Source organism: Leucopleurus acutus, assembly GCF_964270905.1.
Source record: "Leucopleurus acutus genome assembly, chromosome: 1".
Lineage (NCBI taxonomy): Eukaryota > Metazoa > Chordata > Mammalia > Artiodactyla > Delphinidae > Leucopleurus > Leucopleurus acutus.
In genome coordinates this window covers 77,143,746-77,164,567 of record NC_139142.1, presented here as the reverse complement: position 1 = coordinate 77,164,567, position 20,822 = coordinate 77,143,746, and positions in this window count along the sequence as shown.

Genomic DNA, 20,822 nt, shown 5'->3' with positions numbered 1-20,822 from the left:
TTATTAGGTGACATGCCTATGAGAGAAAATGGGGAGGGAGCCAGAAAAAGGTGGGAGAACAATCAGACTATGACACCAGTTTGACCACAACTAAAGGAAAGGGGGGAGGAAGTTTGGGTGGAAGCATCCTGGATTCTCAGACAGTCCCAGGAAGGTTCTGCAAGACCATCAGGGGTCCTTGAACCAAAGCTGGCCATCAGAAGAGTTCTATCTTTAGGAACAGACTTGCCTCAGGCTCCCTCCTGTGTTCAGGGAAGGGGGATAGAGTATGGGAATCCATTTAGAGTTGGGGTCCTTGGTTGATTGTTCCCTTAATTAAGGTCTTTGAAGCCCATGCTCAAGGCCTCCACAAATTTATATTCCTTTGACTTTTTAATATCTTAGAAGTCTTTGCCCTGGGTACCAGTTATCATTTTACTGGCTTCCTCCTATAGGTAATCCATAAAAAGAATATGAATTCTAATTCCATAATTTCCACTTAATCCCTCTGGAATTAACTTTTTCCATACATAATGTTGGCTTTCCTTATCGATCTATCTTTTACAAAATTACTCTGAAACATGATTGAAAGCATCTTGCAGAAAAATTTGTAAGAATGCTTTGGGCTACAGAAATTGTCACAAATATATTCTCACTTATTTAGTAGGTTAAAAGGGAGTGGAGTATTAAGAAAATATTTTCCTTCAGGTCTTAAGAGCTGGACCTGGCCTGATCTTTGCTCACAGCCCGAAAATCTAGGAACCACAGAGGGAAGATGGAGAAGATTCATGAGAAGGATCAAAAAGGATGCATCTTCACATATCCACACTTAGCCCTCCCACATGTCAACCCTACGTGTGTGGGAAACGTTGCCTAAAGGGTGTTAGAGCCTCTTACTTAGATCTGTACTGTTCTTGTGCCATGCCACTCCTGTTCTGGGATAGAGTTTCCTTATATTGGAGAACTTATTGTTAATTGCAGGAAATGTGTATGCTCTCAGGCCATCAGTCATGGGTCAGATTTTAAATCTAGAATTCTCACCTGTATTTAGAGTACATTGCTTTCCTCCAATTGCTCTCTTTTAAATGCCTGCTGCCAGTTTTTTGTCAAATGGGAATATGTTGCAAATGGATGTAAGCCAAATTGGTCGTGTAAACTCTCTTAGGTTCTTTTTTAACAAAACAACAACAACACAAACTGAAAACATAGTCACTGAAAAGTGTGAGGTGGCCGAGGATTAGCAATCCTCAGTGGCTAGAAACAACCAATTTGGAATCAAGCTTGTGGTTCCATATGCAAGGTATAGACTACATGCCTCACTGGATTCTTATAGTCTCTGTTCATGGGAGAATAGGGAGTGATTTAAAATATTTTGGCCAGATTTTCTTTCATTAAAAATAAGGGGGTGGGGACCAGAGGGCAGGCCCAGAAGCAAGAACTACAATCCTGCAGCCAGTGGAACAAAAACCACATTGACAGAAAGATAGACAAGATGAAAAGGCAAAGGGCTATGTACCAGATGAAGGAACAAGATAAAACCCCAGAAAAATAACTAAATGAAGTGGAGATAGGCAACCTTCCAGAAAAAGAATTAAAAATAATGATAGTGAAGATGATCCATTCTCAGAAAAAGAATGGAGGCAAAGATCAAGAAGATGCAACAATGTTTAACAAAGACCTAGAAGAATTAAAAAACAAACAAACAGAGATGAACAATACAATGATTGAAATGAAAACTACACTAGAAGGAATCAATAGCAGAATAACTGAGGCAGAAGAACGGATAAGTGACCCAGAAGACAGAATGGTGGAATTCACTGCTGCAGAACAGAATAAAGAAAAAAGAATGCAAAGAAATGAAGACAGACTAAGAGACCTCTGGGACAACATTAAACACAACAACATTCACATTATAGGGGTTCCAGAAGGCGAAGAGAGAGAGAAAGGACCAGAGAAAATACTTCAAGAGATTATAGTCGAAAACTTCCCTAACATGGGAAAGGAAATAGCCACCCAAGTCCAGGAAGCTCAGCGAGTCCCATACAGGATAAACCCAAGGAAAAACACACCAAGACACATAGTAATCAAATTGGTAAAAATTAAAGAAAAAGAAAAATTATTGAAAGCAGAAAGGGAAAAACGACAAATAATATACAAGGGAACTCCCATAAGGTTAAGAGCTGATTTCTCAGCAGAAACTCTACAAGCCAGAAGGGAGTGGCATGACATATTTAAAGTGATGAAAGGGAAGAACCTACAACCAAGATTACTCTACCTGGTAAGGAGCTCATTCAGATTCAGTGGAGAAATCAAAAGATTTACAGACAAGCAAAAGCTAAAAGAATTCAGTACCACCAAACCAGCTCTACAACAAATGCTAAAGGAACTTCTTTAAATGGGAAACACAAGAGAAGAAAAGAACCTACTAAAACAAACCCAAAACAATTAAGAAAATGGTAATAGGAACATATATATCGATAATTACCTTAAACGTGAATGGATTAAATGCTCCAACCAAAAGACGCAGGCTCACTGAATGGATACAAAAACAAGACCCACATATATGCTGTCTACAAGACACCCACTTCAGACCTAGGAACACATACAGACTAAAACTGAAGGGATGGAAAAAGATATTCCATGCAAATGGAAATCAAAAGAAAGCTGCAGTAGCAATACTCATATCAGATAAAATAGACTTTAAAATAAAGAATGTTACAAGAGACAAGGAAGGCCACTACATAATGATCAAGGGATCAATCCAAGAAGAGGAAAAGCAATTATAAATACATATGCACCCAACACAGGAGCACCTCAATACATAAGGCAATTGCTAACAGCTATAAAAGAGGAAATCAACAGTAACACAATAATAGTGGGGGACTTTAACACCTCACTTACACCAATGGACAGATCATCCAAACAGAAAATTAATAAGGAAACACAAGCTTTAAATGACACAATAGACCAGATAGATTTAACTGATATTTATAGGACATTCCATCCAAAAACAGAAGGTTACACTTTCTTCTCAAGTGTGCATGGAACATTCTCCAGGATAGATCACATCCTGGGTCACAAATCAAGCCTCAGTAAATTTAAGAAAATTGAAATCATGTCAAGCACCTTCTCTGACCACAATGCTATGAGCTTAGAAATCAATTACAGGGAAAAAAACATAAAAAACACAAACACATGGAGGCTAAACAATACACTACTAAATAACTAAGAGATCGCTGAAGAAGTCACAGAGGAAATAAAAAAATACCTAGAGACAAATGACAATGAAAACACGACAATCCAAAATGTACGGGATGCAGCAAAAGCAGTTCTAAGAGGGAACTTTATAGCAATACAATCCTACCTCAAGAAACAACAAACATCTCAAATAAACAATCTAACCTTATACCTAAAGAAACTAGAGAAAGAAGAAAAACAAAACCCAAAGTAGGTAGAAGGAAAGAAGTCATAAAGATCAGAGCAGAAATAAATGAAATAGAAACAAAGAAAACAATAGCAAAGTTCAATAAAACTAAAACCTGGTTCTTTGAGAAGATAAACAAAATTGATAAACCATTAGCCAGACTCATCAGGAAAAAGAGGGAGAGGCCTCAAGTCAATAAAATTAGAAATGATAAAGGAGAAATTACAATGGACACCACAGAAATACAAAGTATCATAAGAGACTACTATAAGCAACTCCATGCCAATAAAATGGACAACCTGGAAGAAATGGACAAATCCTTAGAAATGTATAACCTTCCAAGACTGAACCAGAAAGAAATGGAAAATACGAACAGACCAATCACAAGTAATGAAATTGAAACTGTGATTCAAAATCTTCCAACAAACAAAAGTCCAGGACCAGATGGCTTCACAGGGGAATTCTATCAAACATTTAGAGAAGAGCTAACACCCATCCTGTTCAAAGTCTTCCAAAAAGTCGCAGACGAAGGAACACTCCCAAACTCATTCTATGAGGGCACCATCACCCTGATACCAAAACCAGCAAAGATACTACAGAAAAAAATTACAGACCAATATCACTGATGAATATAGATGTAAAAATCCTCAACAAAATACTAGCAAACAGAATCCAACAGCACATTAAGAGGATCATACACCGTGATCAAGTGGGATTTATCCCAGGGATGCAAGTATTCTTCAATATACACAAATCAATCAGTGTGATACACCATATTAATAAATTGAAGAATAAAAACCATATGATCATCTCAATAGATGCAGAAAAAGCTTTTGACAAAATTCAACACCCATTTATGATAAAAACTCCCCAGAAAGTAGGCATAGAGGGAACCTGCCTCAACTTAATAAAGGCCATATAACACAAACCCACAGCCAACATCATTCTCAATGGTGAAAAACTGAAACCATTTCCTCTAAGATCAGGAACAAGACAAGGATGTCCACTCTCACCACTGTTATTCAACGTAGTTTTGGGGCTTCCCTGGTGGCACAGCGGTTGAGAGTCCGCCTGCTGATGCAGGGGACACGGGTTCGTGCCCCGGTCCAGGAAGATCCCACATGCCGCGGAGCGGCTGGGCCCGTGAGCCATGGCTGCTGAGCCTGTGTGTCCGGAGCCTGTGCTCCACAACAGGAGAGATCACAACAGTGAGAGGCCCGCGTACCGCAAAAAAATAAAAAATAAAAAACACAGTTTTGGAAGTCCTAGTCACGGCAATCAGAGGAGAAAAAGAAATAAAAGGAATCCAAATTGGAAAAGGAGAAGTAAAGCTGTCACTGTTTGCAGATGACATGATACTACACATAGAGAATCCTAAAGATGCCACCAAAAAACTACTAGAGCTAATCAATGAATTTGGTAAAGTTGCATGATACAAAATTAATGCACAGAAATCTCTTTCATTCCTATACACTAATGATGAAAAATCTAAAAGAGAAATTAAGGAAACCCTCCCATTTACCACTTCAACAAAAAGAATAAAATACCTAGGAATAAACCTACATAGGGAGACAAAAGACCTGTATGCAGAAATCTATAAGACACTGATGAAAGAAATTAAATAAGATACAAACAGATGGAGAGATATACTATGTTCTTGGATTGGAAGAATCAACATTGTGAAAATGACTACCAGAGCAATCTACAGATTCAATGCAATCCCTATCAGATGATCACTGGCATTTTTCACAGAACTAGAACAAAAAATTTCACAATTTGTATGGAAACATGAAAGACCCCGAATAGCCAAAGCAATCTTGAGAAAGAAAAACAGAGCTGGAGGAATCAGGCTCCCTGACTTCAGACTATACTACAAAGCTACAGTAATCAAGGAAATATGGTACTGGCATAAAAACAAAAATATAGATCAATGGAACAGGATAGAAAGCCCAGAGATAAACCCACACACCTGTGGTCAACTAATCTATGATAAAGGAGGTAAGGATATACACTGGAGAAAAGACAGTCTCTTCAATAAGTGGTGCTGAGAAAACTGGACAACTACACGTAAAAGAATGAAATTAGAACACTCCCTAACACCATACACAAAAATAAGCACAAAATGGATTAGAGACCTAAATGTAAGACTGGAGACTATAAAACTCTAAGAGGAAAACATAGGAAGAACACACTTTGACATAAATCACAGCAAGATATTTTTTGATCCACCTCCTAGAGTAATGGAAATAAAAACAAAAATAAACAAATGGGACTTAATGAAACTTACAAGCTTTTGCACAGCAAAGGAAACCATAAACAAGACAAAAAGACAACCCTCAGAATGGGAGAAGATATTTGCAAACGAATCAATGGACAAAGGATTAATCTCCAAAATATATAAACAGCTCATGCAGCTCAATATTAAAAAAACAAACAACCCAATCAAAAAATGGGCACAAGACCTAAATAGACATTTCTCCAAAGAAGACATACAGAGGTCAGGAACACATGAAAACCTTCTCAACATCACTAATTATTAGAGAAATGGAAATCAAAACTACAATGAGGTATCACCTCACACCAGTTAGAATGGACATTATCAGAAAATCTAGAAACAACAAGTGCTGGAGAGGGTGTGGAGAAAAGGGAACCCTCTTGCACTGTTGGTGGGAATGTACATTGTTACAGCCAGTATAGAGAACAGTATGGAGGTTCCTTAAAAAACTAAAAATGGAATTACCATATGACCCAGCAATCCCACTACTGGGCATATACCTAGAGAAAACCATAATTGAAAAATTCACATGCACCCCAATGTTCACTGCAGCACTATTTACAATAGCCAGGACATGGAAGCAACCTAAATGCCCATTGACAGATGAATGGATAAAGAAGATGTGGTACATATATACAATGGAATATTACTCAGCCATAAAAAGGAATGAAATTCGATCATTTGTAGAGACGTGGATGGATCTAGAGACTGTCATACAGAGTGAAGTAAGTCAGAAAGAGAAAAATAAATACCGTATATTAACGCATATATGTGGAACCTAGAAAAATGGTACAGATGAACCAGTTTGCAGGGCATAAATAGAGACACAGATGTAGAGAACAAACATATGGACACCAAGGGGGGAAAGTAGTGGGGTGGTGGAGGTGGTGGTGGGATGAATTGGGAGATTGGGATTGACAATATATACACTTATATGTATACAATGGATAACTTAAAAGGACCTACTGTATAAAAATAAATAAATAAAATAAAATTTAAAAATTAAAAAAATAATAAAAAAATAAAATAGTGTTTATTGATACTTAAAAAAAGGGGGAATAATGAAGGGGTGGAATTGAGAAAATGCAGTTTTATTTTATAATTTTTATTATTTCCAGATGACATTTCATCTTGCTTTGCATGTCCCACTTTTATAAATGCATTGTACAGAATAGATAAGGTTTCAGTCACCTTTGTAAAATATTATTATGTATTATATTGCCCTTTGGACTTCAGAAATCATTTGGAAATCCAAAAAAAAAAAAAAAAACCAATTTGGCCAGTCACAAAACTGCATACCCTTATATTAACTAGTCATTAATTTTATAGATAAACTCATTTTTGTAATTTATTTCTTTACCCAAGCTTCTGGTGTTGATTGGGTGATGGATAAGAGAAGTGCATGGAGTTGTTGCCTTTAGAATGTAGACCTTCTCATTAGATGCTTGCTGACCCTCAAGGCCAGCTGCATTATGACCGGAACAGCAGCTAAAGCTGGCTGTAGCTTAACCTAATCTGATACAGACACATCACACCATCCATGCTGAAGTAATCAGATGATTTCCTTCTCTTTATGGAACCCTAAGGCTCTTCTTTCTATCATACTTCTGTCTGCTGCAGGGATATGAGCTGGCCTTAGTGTATTCCCACTGTTGATAAGAAATGCTTTCCCTTCCTTCCCACCTCATCTCCCCCCATCTCTTCTTTCCTCCCAGCTCCACTCTGAGTAAAGCCAGTTGTTTCCTGCCTCAAGGCCTTTGCCCTTGCTCTTCTTTCTTCTTGGAGTGCTTTTCCCTTGGCTTTCAATTGCCTAGCTCCTGCTCATCCTTTAATTCTGAATTTGAATGTCAGAGAATTTAAGGTAGAGGACCTTTCCAGTGTACCCCATCCAATTCAGCTGGCCCTTTTCCCCAGTTACTTGTTATAACATCAGCCAGAATATTTTCTGCATATATCATCTTTCTCATCTGTTTCAATTTGCTTGTTATTTATTGTCTTGTTAATAGTCTGTTGCTTTAATTGTTTCTTATTCATTGTCTTATTTTAAGGGCCAAGAGGTTGGGTACCATGTCTACCTTGTTTACCACTGTCTCCTTGGTAACTAGAGGAATAGTTGCCCCTAGTAGGTGTTCATTAAATATTTGCTGAAAGAACATATATAGTCTCACCCACTGGGCAGGAGAGACGGACCACTAAACACTTTTGCTCATAGCAGCCAGGTTTTCCTGTTAATTCATTTCAGGTTACCAAGGGCATTTTGGGGTCTTCAAAAAACAAATATTCTTTTCCATATCACTAGAGCTTTCTTCCTTCATGCCCAACAAACTCCCTTCACTTCCTGTCTGTGAGACTAGGATTGCTCAGTTTATCACTCTATGGCTTGTATAGGTGTTTTCCCACCACTCATCTAAGCTTTTGTGCCAGTTAAAGATTATTGACTCTGAGCTCCAAATTCATCCTTTTTGCCTGCTCTGTGAAAATAGATCTTGGCTTCTCCAGCATTGTTCCTTTACCAACTGACCAAGTGTCAACTTGTCAAGAGAGGACACCGGAGAGACATTGCAGGAGGAAAAGGTTTTGCTTCCTGGTTCCTGGTTTGCTAGGCACAGATTCAGCAGAGCCTAGTAACCTTGTAGAATGTCTGTTTCCCAAGGCTGCAGACAGGAGGCACTGAATAAATATAGTAGAATAACACTGGGTTCCTCATCTTAAGTTCTAAAATGAGAATTCAACATCTCAATAGAACTGTCTTGTCTGCAAGGCCTGGTGCCAAATCATTTGTTAACAAAGTTTCTTCTAACTTAATGAAATCTATTGACAGTGTGGCAGAGAATATGTACTCCTGGTTCCTTCCCAAAGTGCCCAATTTGTAAAGAGCTCTGAAAAGCACAAATCATTAAAACCAATCTATTAAGAGGTGCTATGCCAGAAGATGTCCAATAGACACTACGAAAGAATATGAGCTAAATCAAAGCTAAAGCCCTTCATCTAAAGTGGAACAGCTATAAGTAACACAGCAAGCGCAAAGTGACATACTGCATCCATGAACAGATGAATGGATAAACAAAATGTGGCATATACACAAATGGAACCTTGAGGACACTACACTAAGTGAAATAAGCCAGATACAAAAGGACATAATAGTATAATTCTAGTTATACAAGGCATAAAATCAAATGCACAAAGACAAAAAGTAGAATGATGGTTGCCAGAGGCTGGGAGGACAGAAAATGGGGAGTTATTGTTTAATGGGGATAGAGTTTCAGTTCAGGAGGATGAAAAAGTCCTGGAGATTAAGATAGTAAATTTTATGTTGTGTACATCTTCATGAAATAAAAAAAATTTAAAGTGAATTCCAAAATGAAAACCTAAAAGGTCATCTTGTCCTGACACCTTCTACTTCCAGCAACACACACACACACTCACTTCACCCTGATTTTGTGAATATCATACTTTTTCCTCTGGAAGAAGGCACAAAATAGCTCCATAACTGTGGGAAGCAGTCAGCCTTGAGAGCAGGCTGCAGACACGCCAGGCATGCCGCCGCTGCTTGAAGGGACTGTCCCTACTTGTCCCCCTCCTTGTGCTATTCCATGGGAGATAAATCACCAGGGCCCAGAGATCAGAGAGAATGTAAAATGAGGCAAGCAAAGCTGTCTCCCCCCTGGACATCTAAAGACCAAATGGTCAGATGTGCAGGTTATTTTTGATGATTCTGGGTTTATGGGTTTTCTCCCAGGGAAGTTAACCTTGAGCCAAGACAGTCTTCAGATGATGTAAACCACCGTCCGTCAACCTTCCCTTTTCTAGTCTATATAATCTGCAACTGTAGCGCAATAAAATTTGCCTTGCAACCATCAGTTGTCTTGGTCCATCTGACCCCATTCGTCGGTGCTGTTTCAGTTCCTCACCCCTTCCCTTCTGGCTCTGGTCGGTTTGGTCTTCTTCGTCCGGCTGGTCCGCGGCCAGTGGCGCCTGAACAGGGACCTGAAACGTGAAGGCAATTAAAAGAAAAAGAAAGTGCAGGTAAGACAACCTTATGCAAAATAAGTGTGGCCACGAGTAAAAGTGAAACTAGTAGCGGCATAAGGCAATAGTCAGAAGTAAGATAAGATGGGACAAAAGGGCTCAAAGGAGCATGAATTATTTGCTCAGGTTTCATTTTCGATGCTTAAAGCTCGGGGTAATAAAGTTTCTACCTCACAGTTGACTGAGTTTTTACAGCATATTTATGATGTATCTCCCTGGTTTCCTGATGGCGGCTCTGTTGACATAGAAATCTGGCAGAAAGTTGGAGAAGATTTAAAAAATTATTACGAGGTTCGAGGGCCTGGTCATACTCCTGTTGTTACATTTAGTTTGTGGAATCTGATAAAAGAATGTTTAGATTCTTCTCATGATAGTGTTGATTTGAATGTAAAGTCAGAAAAACAAAAGCCTTCTTCAGAAGATAAAACTGCCTTAATGGCTTCTGCACCGCCCCTCCCTAAATCTAGGGAACTTATTAATTTTAACATATCAGATGAAGAGGAACATTTCGATTTAACAGATGAGGCTTTTAACACGAAAGACAGAAATATCCTGAGGATGATTTTCTAATGGCTGTGATAGATAAGTCAGTGAAAAAGCTGCAGGTTAATAAGGACTGCCTTCCTCAGAAATCTACATCTGTAAAAATGCTCAGTCCCTTGCAGCACGCTGTACAAGGAGCCATAAAACGAGGAGAAGATCCTATTTTCTGTTGTCCTGTCATAGAAAGACCTGATCCCAATAATTCGCAACAAACTATTAGGGAGCATCAGGCTCTCCCTTTGAAAGTTTTGAAAGATTGAAAATCTGCCTGTGCTCAATATGGGCCCACTGCTCCTTGTACTACTGCTATGGTTGACAGGAGAAGCTATTGCAGGAGAAGCTCTTCCCCCCGCTGATTGGAAGTCTAGTGCACGAGCTTGTTTAGATGGTGGAGATGATTTAATATGGAAGTCTGATTTTTATAAACGGGCTGCTGAACAAGCAGAAAAGAATGCTGCCCATAATATTCCTGTGGATTATCGTATGTTGGTGGGTGAAGGACCGTATATATCGTTTCAAGATCAGTTGTCTTATCCGTTTGTTGCTTATCCTCAAATAAATCATCTGGCGTTGCAAGCCTGGAGGAAATTACCTTCTACTCATAAAACTGAAGATCTTTCAAAAATTAAACAGGGACCTGATGAACCATATGCTGATATTGTAGATAGATTGTTACAGGCGGTGGGGAGACTCACTGGGGATGGACCCACTGGTACAATTGTAGTTAAGCAACTTGCTTTTGAAAACGCTAATAATGCGTGTCAGGCTGCGATTCGACCTTGGAGAAAACGGGGAACATTGGAGGATTATATTCGCCTTTGTGCAGACATTGGGCCTGCTTATATACAGGGTGCTGCTGTGGCTGCAGCATTAACTAAAGTGGGGTTTAAAAACAATCAAAAGAAAACAAAGACTTGTTTTAAATGCGGGAAGGCAGGTCGTTTTGCTAGAGAATGTAGATCTTTTCATTCTAAACCTAGTCCTTCCTTCCCTGTTCAAAAACCTCCAGATGGTCGGGAAATCCCTGGTTTATGCCCTAGATGCAATAGGGGAAAACACTGGGCACGAGATTGTCCTCGCTGACCCACAAGGATGGGACACCACTGTCGGGAAACTCCTCCCGGGCCCTTCCCTGGCCCCAACAAACAATAGGGGTGATGTCTGTGTATCCTCCTCAAATGATCAACCAGACATTAACCAAAAACAAAAACATACAATATCCTCGCTCTCCAGAGCAACACCAGGAAGCGCAGGACTGGAGCTCAGTACCTCCGCCCGATAGGTATTAACTCCTGAAATGGGTCCTCAGGCCCTCTCTACGGGCATCTATGGACCTTTACCCAAGGGTTTGATGGGACTATTATTGGGAAAAAGTAGTGTCACCATGAAAGGTTTAACTATTATGCCAGGAGTCATAGATTCTGACTACAAAGGAGAAATAAAAATCATGGCACAGGGCTTCCCTGGTGGCGCAGTGGTTGAGAGTCCGCCTGCCGATGCAGGGGACACGGGTTCGTGCCCCGGTCCGGGAGGATCCCACATGCCGCGGAGCGGCTGGGCCCGTGAGCCATGGCTGCTGAGCCTGCGCGTCCGGAGCCTGTGCTCCGCAACGGGAGAGACCACAACAGTGAGAGGTCCGCATACCGCAAAAAAAATAATAATAAATAAATAAAAATAAAATTGTCTTCCAGCAAATGCACATCTCTTTAAAAAAAAAAAAAATCATGGCACAAACTATTAACAATATAATAACTATTTCTCCTGGTGATAAAATTGCACAATTGCTACTTTTGCCCTTTGTACCTCATGGACAAATTTTACAACATCAAAAGAGAGAAACAAAGGCTTTTGGATCGTCTAATGCTGCCTACTGGATTCAGAAGATAGGGAAAGAACGTCCAGAAATGAAATGAACCATTAATGGAAAGGTTTTCTCAGGTTTGTTAGACACTGGAGCTGATGTCTCTGTTATGACGCAGATGCACTGGCCTAAACATTGGCCCATTAGTCCTACTATTACAGAACTTCAAGGAATAGGACAAAGTTCTTCTCCTATGCAAAGTAGTCAGTTATTATTATGGCAAGATAGTGAGGGCCATTCAGAATACTTCCAGCCTTATGTTTTACCTGGGCTGCCTTTAAACCTCTGGGGCCTAGATATATTAAAAGAAATGGGAGTATTGCTTTATAGTCCAAACTCTCAAGTCTCTAATATGATGTTGGATCAAGGATTTCTTCCCACAAAAGGGCTGGGAACAAATCAACAAGGAACTGTCTATCCCATTGATGTGAAAATAAATGATAGACAAGGTTTGGGTTTTTCTTAGGGGCCTTGGATTCTCCTCCACTCACTGCTGATCCAATTCCTTGGCTGACTGATGACCCTGTATGAGTGGACCAATGGCCCCTCACAAAGGAGAAATTAGAAACTGCAGAACAATTAGTACTGGAACAATTACAATTAGGGCATTTGGAAATTTCCAATAGCCCTTGGAATACTCCTATTTTTATTATCAAGAAAAAATCTGGAAAATATAGGTTAGGATCTAAGAGCTGTTAATAAAACTGTGCTAATAATGGGAGCTCTTCAACCAGGCCTACCCTCTCCAACAGCCATACCACACAATTATCATCTTTTAGTTATAGATTTAAAAGATTGTTTTTTCACTATTCCTTTGTTTCCTGAAGATAGAAAACATTTTGCTTTTAGCTTGCCTTCCTTAAATTTTAAGGAACCCATGAGGAGATTTCAATGGAAAGTATTGCCTCAGGGCATGGCAAATAGTCCTACGTTATGCCAAAAATGTGTGTCTCAGGCCTTGACTCCTGTGAGAAAAAGGTTTCCAACGTTATATCTCATACATTATATGGATGATATACTTTTAGCCACTGATAATATTCCTTTATTAGAGACTGCTTTTCAATTTTTACAACAATCCTTACGATCATTTGGCTTGGTCACTGCCTCAGAAAAAATTCAAAGACAATCTCCATTTTTATATTTGGGTAAATATATAGATAACACTACTATTAGGCCTCAAAAACTGCAAATTCGAGTTGATAATTTAAAAACATTAAATGATTTTCAAAAATTACTTGGAGATATTAATTGGCTAAGGCCTTCCTTAAAACTTACTACTGCTCAATTACAGCCTTTGTTGGATATTCTTAAAGGCAATTCAGACCCTTCATCATTATGCTGCATGACTCCAGAGGGTTTCCAAGCATTGCAAATAGTTAATAGAGCTTTCAGCTCTGCGCAGTTAACTCGAATACATACTCACCTGCCAATTTCTTTAATTGTTTGTCCAACACCTCATGTACCTACAGCTGTCTTATGGCAAACTGCTGGGATTATTGAATGGATTCATATGAGAACTACACCCTCTAAAGTTATTAACCCTTATTATGAACTTATTAGTAATTTAATAATGCAAGGTAGAACTAGATGCTTACAACTTATAGGAATATAACCTTCTCAAATTATTATCCCTTATTCAGTTAGTCAACAAAATTGGCTTTTTCAACATAGTAATGAATGGGGACTTGCTCTTGCAGGATTTCCAGGAAACCTAAAATATCATTATGCTGCTGATAAGATAATTCAATTTCGTAAAAATAATCTTTACATTTTTCCTTCTATAATCCAACAACACCCTATCCCACATGTACCTTTGGTTTTTACAGACGGGTCCTCCTCAGGAATGGCTATTGGCTATGGACGACGGGACAAAATTGATTGAACAAACTTCATTGACTTCAGCTCAGTGTGTTGAACTACATGCTGTTATTATGGCTTTTGAGCATTTTCCTTCTGTGTCTCTTAATCTGTTTTCTGATAGTAAATACCTTATTGATCTATTCTTTTGGAAACTGCGACCATAGGACATACTAATGACCCTGAATTATCATCCTCTTTTCGTTTGCTTCAACAGCTTATTCGTTCCCATGATGGTCCTGTCGCAGCTCTACATATCCGTGCTCATTCTAACTTGCCTGGTCCATTGACTAAACTTAATGCGACTGCAGATGTTTTAACTCGATCTAAACGTGATCTTTATCCCGTGCATTTTCCTCCCAAGAATAGAGTTGAAGTTACTCCTCCTCCTCAATCTCTTTTCCCTAAAGCAGGATATATCCCGATTTACCGTACTCCTTTCTGTTCATCATGCTGTCAAGAATGGCTAATGTATTGCATTCGCTACTTGCGTACTATAAATAAACATGGTTTATGTCCAGGACGCCCTTACGTTATGGTGAGTTATGATCAAACTCCTTTACAAGCAGCACAACACTCCCATCATCAATCAGCTACCACCTTACGCAAACAATTTTCCCTTACTCGTGGAGCCGCCCGACAAATTGTTAAGCAATGCCCACAATGTCTACCTCACCTTCCCGCTCCACATTATGGTGTCAATCCTCGTGGATTATTACCTAGTCATTTATGGCAAATGGATGTTACTCACATCCCCTCTTTTGGGAAATTGCAATTTGTTCATGTCACTATTGACACTTATTCTGGCTTCCTTTGTGCTACCGCACAAACAGGAGAAGCTACTAAACATGTTATCACTCATTCATTACACTGTTTTGTTTTCATGAACCTTCCCCAAATTATTAAAACAGATAATGGGCCCACTTACACTAGTGCTGCTTTTGCAACATTTTGTAATTCATTACAAATTACCCATATTACAGGCATTCCATATAACCCTCAAGGACAAGGTATTATAGAACGTGCAAATAGATATTTAAAGCTAACTATTGAAAAAAATGAAAAGGGGGGAATTATACAGAACACCACATAACCTTATAAATCATGCTCTGTTTATTTTAAATTTTCTCACTGTTGACAAATTTGGCTGCTCTGCAGGGGAGAGGTTGGTGGCTGAGCCACGATTGGTCTCTCAATCTCCGGAGGTCCTCTGGAAAGATCCGTTAACCAGCACTTGGCATGGTCCTGGTCCTGTGTTGATTTCAGGACGTGGTCACGTGTGTATCTTTCCCAGATCAGCGCCTGGACCTCGCTGGCTTCCTGAGCCCTTAGTCAAGCAAATAGATGGCTCGCCACAGCTCACAACTAGCTCAGAAGATGAAGAAGCTCTGCATCTCTCCCGAAAATTTGACAGTGTTGATTCAGAAAAAGAAGAAGAGGAGATCGCTTGCCAGGACGACTCAAAGGAGTGATGTTCCAACTTGGGGACAAATTAAACAACTGGTTTCATGAGCTCAAGGGTTAGTGAAACAACAGAATAATCCTGTTACACCTGTAACTTTATTTTTGGCTATGTTGGCAACCATTTCATGTGTTCCCTCTGTTAATGCAGCAACTTACTGGGCCTATGTACCTGATCCTCCACTATTACAACCCATATCTTGGTCTGAAGCAGACTTTCCTGTTTTTTATAATGATACGATATTTGGGCCTCTTACTGGGAATATAAAACCGATCAATATATCTGTAAACTATACTAATTGGTTTAATTCGTATCCTGTTTGTTTAAGCCCACTGAATTATGAATCTGGTTGTATGAAAGTTATTGGCTTTGAACACGATGAAAAGTATGGGGGAAAAATTATGTCATATGTCTCTCAAGGCCAACCTACTGTTGTGCAATTCTCTGGTAGTAATATCACTCTTTCTTGCAAAGCCACTAAGACACAGGTGATTTAGCAAATAACATCTATTGGTATACAAATCATCAAATGTTACAAATTTCAGGAAAGATTACTTATGCTAGCCCCAACGATCCCACTAATCATTCTATTGTTATAAGCAATATCACTAAGAGCGATTCAGGAAACTATCTATGCATAAAATTGTCAGTAGAAGGGCAAGGATTGCTTGTCATTGGTCATAAAGTTACAATTGAAAATAAGGTAACTAGAAATCAGTTTCCCTCTTTTATTCCTAACATTTTTCCTGAATCTAATTTTGAACCTTGTAATTTTACATGGAATGATTCCCAAATTTGGTGTACAATTGATTCTAGAAAGGGTTCTTTACTTGTTTCTTCTGTTCCTGTTACTAATGAACATTTAATATTTCACAAAAATTGGAATTTATGGAAATTAGCTTTATCTTACTCCAACGAACCAGTAATAAGTTGTGTTGCACCTCCTTATGCTTCGTTAATTGGTTCTATCAACCTAACGAATTCCTCTAATGGAGGTTATGACATTAGCTGTACTAACTGTATTTTTAATAGCTGCATATTCCCTTCTGCAGAAACCCAATCTATATTAATACTAAAACAGCCTATGTACGTCATGGTACCTGTACATGTAAATGAACCTTGGTATAAAAATACCGGAGTACAGGCATGGGTGGAACTCTCTAAAGCCTTGCAGAGAAGGAGACGCTTTACTGGGTGGCTAATAGTAAGTTGACTTGCCTGGGCTGCTCTGTCTGCTACCACGGCTGCTGCCGGTCTTGCTCTTTCACAGAGTATTAATGATGCTCACTTTGTTAATCAATTATCTCAAAATACCAGTCTTGCTTTATCTTTACAAAGTCACATAGATTTACAGATGAATAACAAGTTAGATGAATTTCAAAACGCAGTTTTGGGGATTGGAGATCAGATGGCAGCATTAAAATTGAGGATGCGTTTAGCTTGTCATGCAAAGTACACATGGATTTGTGTTACTCCTTATAAGTATGATGACTCTATTTGGGAATGGGAAAAAGTAAAAATGCATCTGCTGAGTGTTTGGTCAGATAATAATATTAGTCTTGATCTTAAGAAATTAAATGCTGAAATTCAGGATATGCAAAATGCACATCTTGATGATGTTTCGCCAGAAGATGCAATTCAAACTTTACTGGATCATTTACAGTGGCTAAACCCTCAGTCTTCGATTACTGGAGGGTTGTCAGGATTTATTACCCCGGCCGTAATTTGCCTATAATTGATAATAATCTTCCCATGTCTGTTTCGTATCCTCATGCAACAATATACTACTCTCGACACTAAGCTTCATGGAATAATTTTGCAGCAAAACTTAAAAAATAAAAAAGAGGGACCTGTGGGAAGCAGTCAGCCTTGAGAGCAGGCTGCAGACACGCCAGGCATGCCGCCGCTGCTTGAAGGGACTGTCCCTACTTGTTCCCCTCCTTGTTCCATTCCATGGGAGATAAATCACCAGGGCCCAGAGATCAGAGAGAATGTAAAATGAGGCAAGCAAAGCTGTCTCCCCCCTGGACATCTAAAGACCAAATGGTCAGATGTGCAGGTTATTTTTGATGATTCTGGGTTTACGGGTTTTCTCCCAGGGAAGTTAACCTTGAGCCGGGACAGTCTTCGGATAATGTAAACCACCGTCCGGCAACCTTCCCTTTTCTAGTCTATATATTCTGCAACTGTAGCGCAATAAAATTTGCCTTGCAACCATCAGTTGTCTTGGTCCTTCTGACCCCATTCGTCGGTGCTGTTTCAGTTCCTCACCCCTTCCCTTCTGGCTCTGGTCGGTTTGGTCTTCTTCATCTGGCTGGTCCGCGGCACCTAACATCAGTATTGTGCTGTTTTACCAATAGGTGAATTACTCACATGTTTAAGGCAGTGCTATCTAACAGCAATAGAATGCAAGGCACATGTGAACATTTTAATACTTCAGAGGCCACGTTAAAAGGTAAAAACAAACAGGTAAAATTAATTTTAGTGTTATATATCATCTAATCCAATAAATCCAAAATATTATATCACTGCAGTGTGTAATCAATACAGAAAATTACTAGTGAGATATTTAATTTTTTTTCTTTTTTAACCACTCTAAGCCGTTGAAATCTGATTTATTTTACACTTCCCTCACATCTTATTTTGGACTAGGCGTATGTGGCTAGTGGCTACCATGCTGAACAGTGCAGATGTAAGGGCTCCAGACAGAAACTTTTAAAAGTAAAGCACGTTTTAAAGAATTGGATATTTGATTTTTCTACAATGCAATGTAAAAGTTACCACACGGAAAATCGTATCTCATTTATTTTGTGATTTTTGAATTAGAACTGAAAATGGTGTGTGTTGATGATGTCATAGTTTAATCAGCAGTATCTTTTTTTTTTTTCCTGGTGGCACATGATATAATGGTGCATCTTCTAATTCGTGACATTTCAGATTTTAAGAAATACAAATCTCAACCCTCACAGTCTCTGGCTTTTCCTCCATAAAACAGGGCAACAAGAGGACCTGTGGAATAGGGTTGTTAAGAGCGTTAAATAAGATAATGTGTGTAAAATATTTAGCAGCTTCTAGGTGCTGCCTCTGTTTCTTAGCTCATGGCCCCTCCCATATTTAAAGTCTTTGCTCTGACCTCTGCTTCTGTCATCGTATTTCCTCCAACTATGACTCTCCTTTCCTCTTTCACTTGAAACAACCCTTGTGATTACATCAGGCCCACTTGGAAAATAGAAGATAATCTCCCCATCTCAAGATCTTCAGATATGATCCATTATTCATATCTGCAAAGTCTCATATGAGTCACACATTTATAGGTTCCAGTGAATAGGATGTGGATATCTTGGGGGACATCATTCTGTCTCCCACATTTGGAAAGGGTAAGGTTTTGCTTTAACCCTGATCTCTATACTCTCTCTATGCAATAGAAAAAAAACTCAATGTGCTAAAGAAACTATTCTTATCAATTCGAGGTAGGTGGCAGCAAATGTAGACCCAGTTGGAAGATGCCAGAGCAGCTGTAAATATGAAGAGAGAATGATCAGATGTGTGGCTGCAAATTGAGGTGAACACTGTCTTCCCACATAGAGATGTCCCTGCTTCTTCTCACTTTCCCAATTTGGAAATAGCTGTCCCCACCTTTCTCTTTGCATAAAGAGCCTGGACGCTTACTCTAAATGCTTTTAGACCAGTGGTTCTCAGCCTTGGCTGTATATTGGAATCACCTGGGATGAGGGTGGAGGGCTTTTCAAAACTATCAATGACCTTAAATGAAATCAAGATATCTGAGGTTGGGGCCCAGGCACTACTATTTTAAAATATCGCCGGATGATTCTAAGGTATTACTCTCTAATGGTCTCTAATGGGAGTCTCTGGTGTAAAGGAAGTAACTGAATTGCTCTTCCACAGACTCACAGAATGTTCTTTCCCTTTTTCTTCTCTTTACTAAATGATGTTTCACTTTGGTCTGAGTACCTCTAGAATCACGGGCCTTGAAGGTTTAAGAATTTTAGTGTTGGGGGCTTCCCTGCTGGTGCAGTGGTTGAGAGTCCGCCTGCAGATGCAGGGGACATGGGTTCGTGCCCCGGTCCGGGAAGATCCCACATGCCGCTGAAAGGCTGGGCCCGTGAGCCGTGGCCGCTGAGCCTGCGCGTCCGGAGCCTGTGCTCCGCAATGGGAGAGGCCACAACAGTGAGAGGCCTGCGTACTGCAAAAAAAAAAAAAAAAGAATTTTAGTGTTGGATGAGATCATTGAAACGAGGTGACTACTGATTGACCCATGAGCTGGACCTGGGCAGTCAGAGGCTCCTCACCCCTCCCCTGTCCTTGGAATGTGTATTTCATCTGCTCCCCCGCCCCCCGCTCCCAAACTAGAAGATGCCTCAAGGACATAGTCTTGAAAATGCAAGGTGTTGTTGAGACCATCTGGATGGTATACACGACTGAACCCCTGCTAAAGCCGCTACGTAAACTTTAAGATTCTGGAGGGCGGGTGCGGAGATCTACTCATCTCGTGACCATCCAAGACAAGCCTCATATGTAAATTTCTTGCTTATTAAACTGCCATTTACCAATCTGGAGTGATTCGCCTCTTCGGTCTCTCCTTGCCCTTTGCATACGGGGACGCGCAGGATTATCAGAGAAATTCTCCCTCCAATCTTGTCAATATCTAACCATTGAAGACAAATCCGCTTTGGAACTCTTCCCTGCAAACCAAATGTAAGTGAATCATTAATAACATTTCTTAAACAATTAGTAATCAAGTAAGCTGCTGTTAAGATTTTCCCTCCTGGGAGAATTTTCTTTCCACGTTCAAAGGATTAGTGGCACTCTACCCTCTCCCCGGGCAGTTTAGATCAGTTTATTTAAAAGCCTGGGGAGTATTTGAATCACCATTTCTCATCTTCCCTCAGAAAGCCCTTCCTCCTCTATCTCTGAGGGTAGAAATCCTATCTCTCTTAAAGCTTATATCAAATGACACCTCCCCATCCTTCCTTCCTGCTCTAGATATAACGATCTCCTTTGAGCCTCCTTGACACTCTGTATCCTTTTTTTTTTTTTTTTTTTTTTTGTGGTTCGCGGGCCTCTCACTGTTGTGGCCTCTCCCGTTGCGGAGCACAGGCTCTGGACGCACAGGCTCAGCGGCCATGGCTCACGGGCCTAGCCGCTCCGCGGCATGTGGGATCCTCCCGGACCGGGGCACGAACCCATGTCCCCTGCATCGGCAGGCGGACTCTCAACCACTGCGCCACCAGGGAAGCCCACAGTTGAGTCTTTGAGAGCATGCTTTATTGCTTATTTCTTCAACTGTTCCCACTTCCTTCTCCACATCCCAGTGCACTGATTGTGCAGTGCCTGGCACATAGTAGGAACTCAGTAAATGTTTGTTGAACTA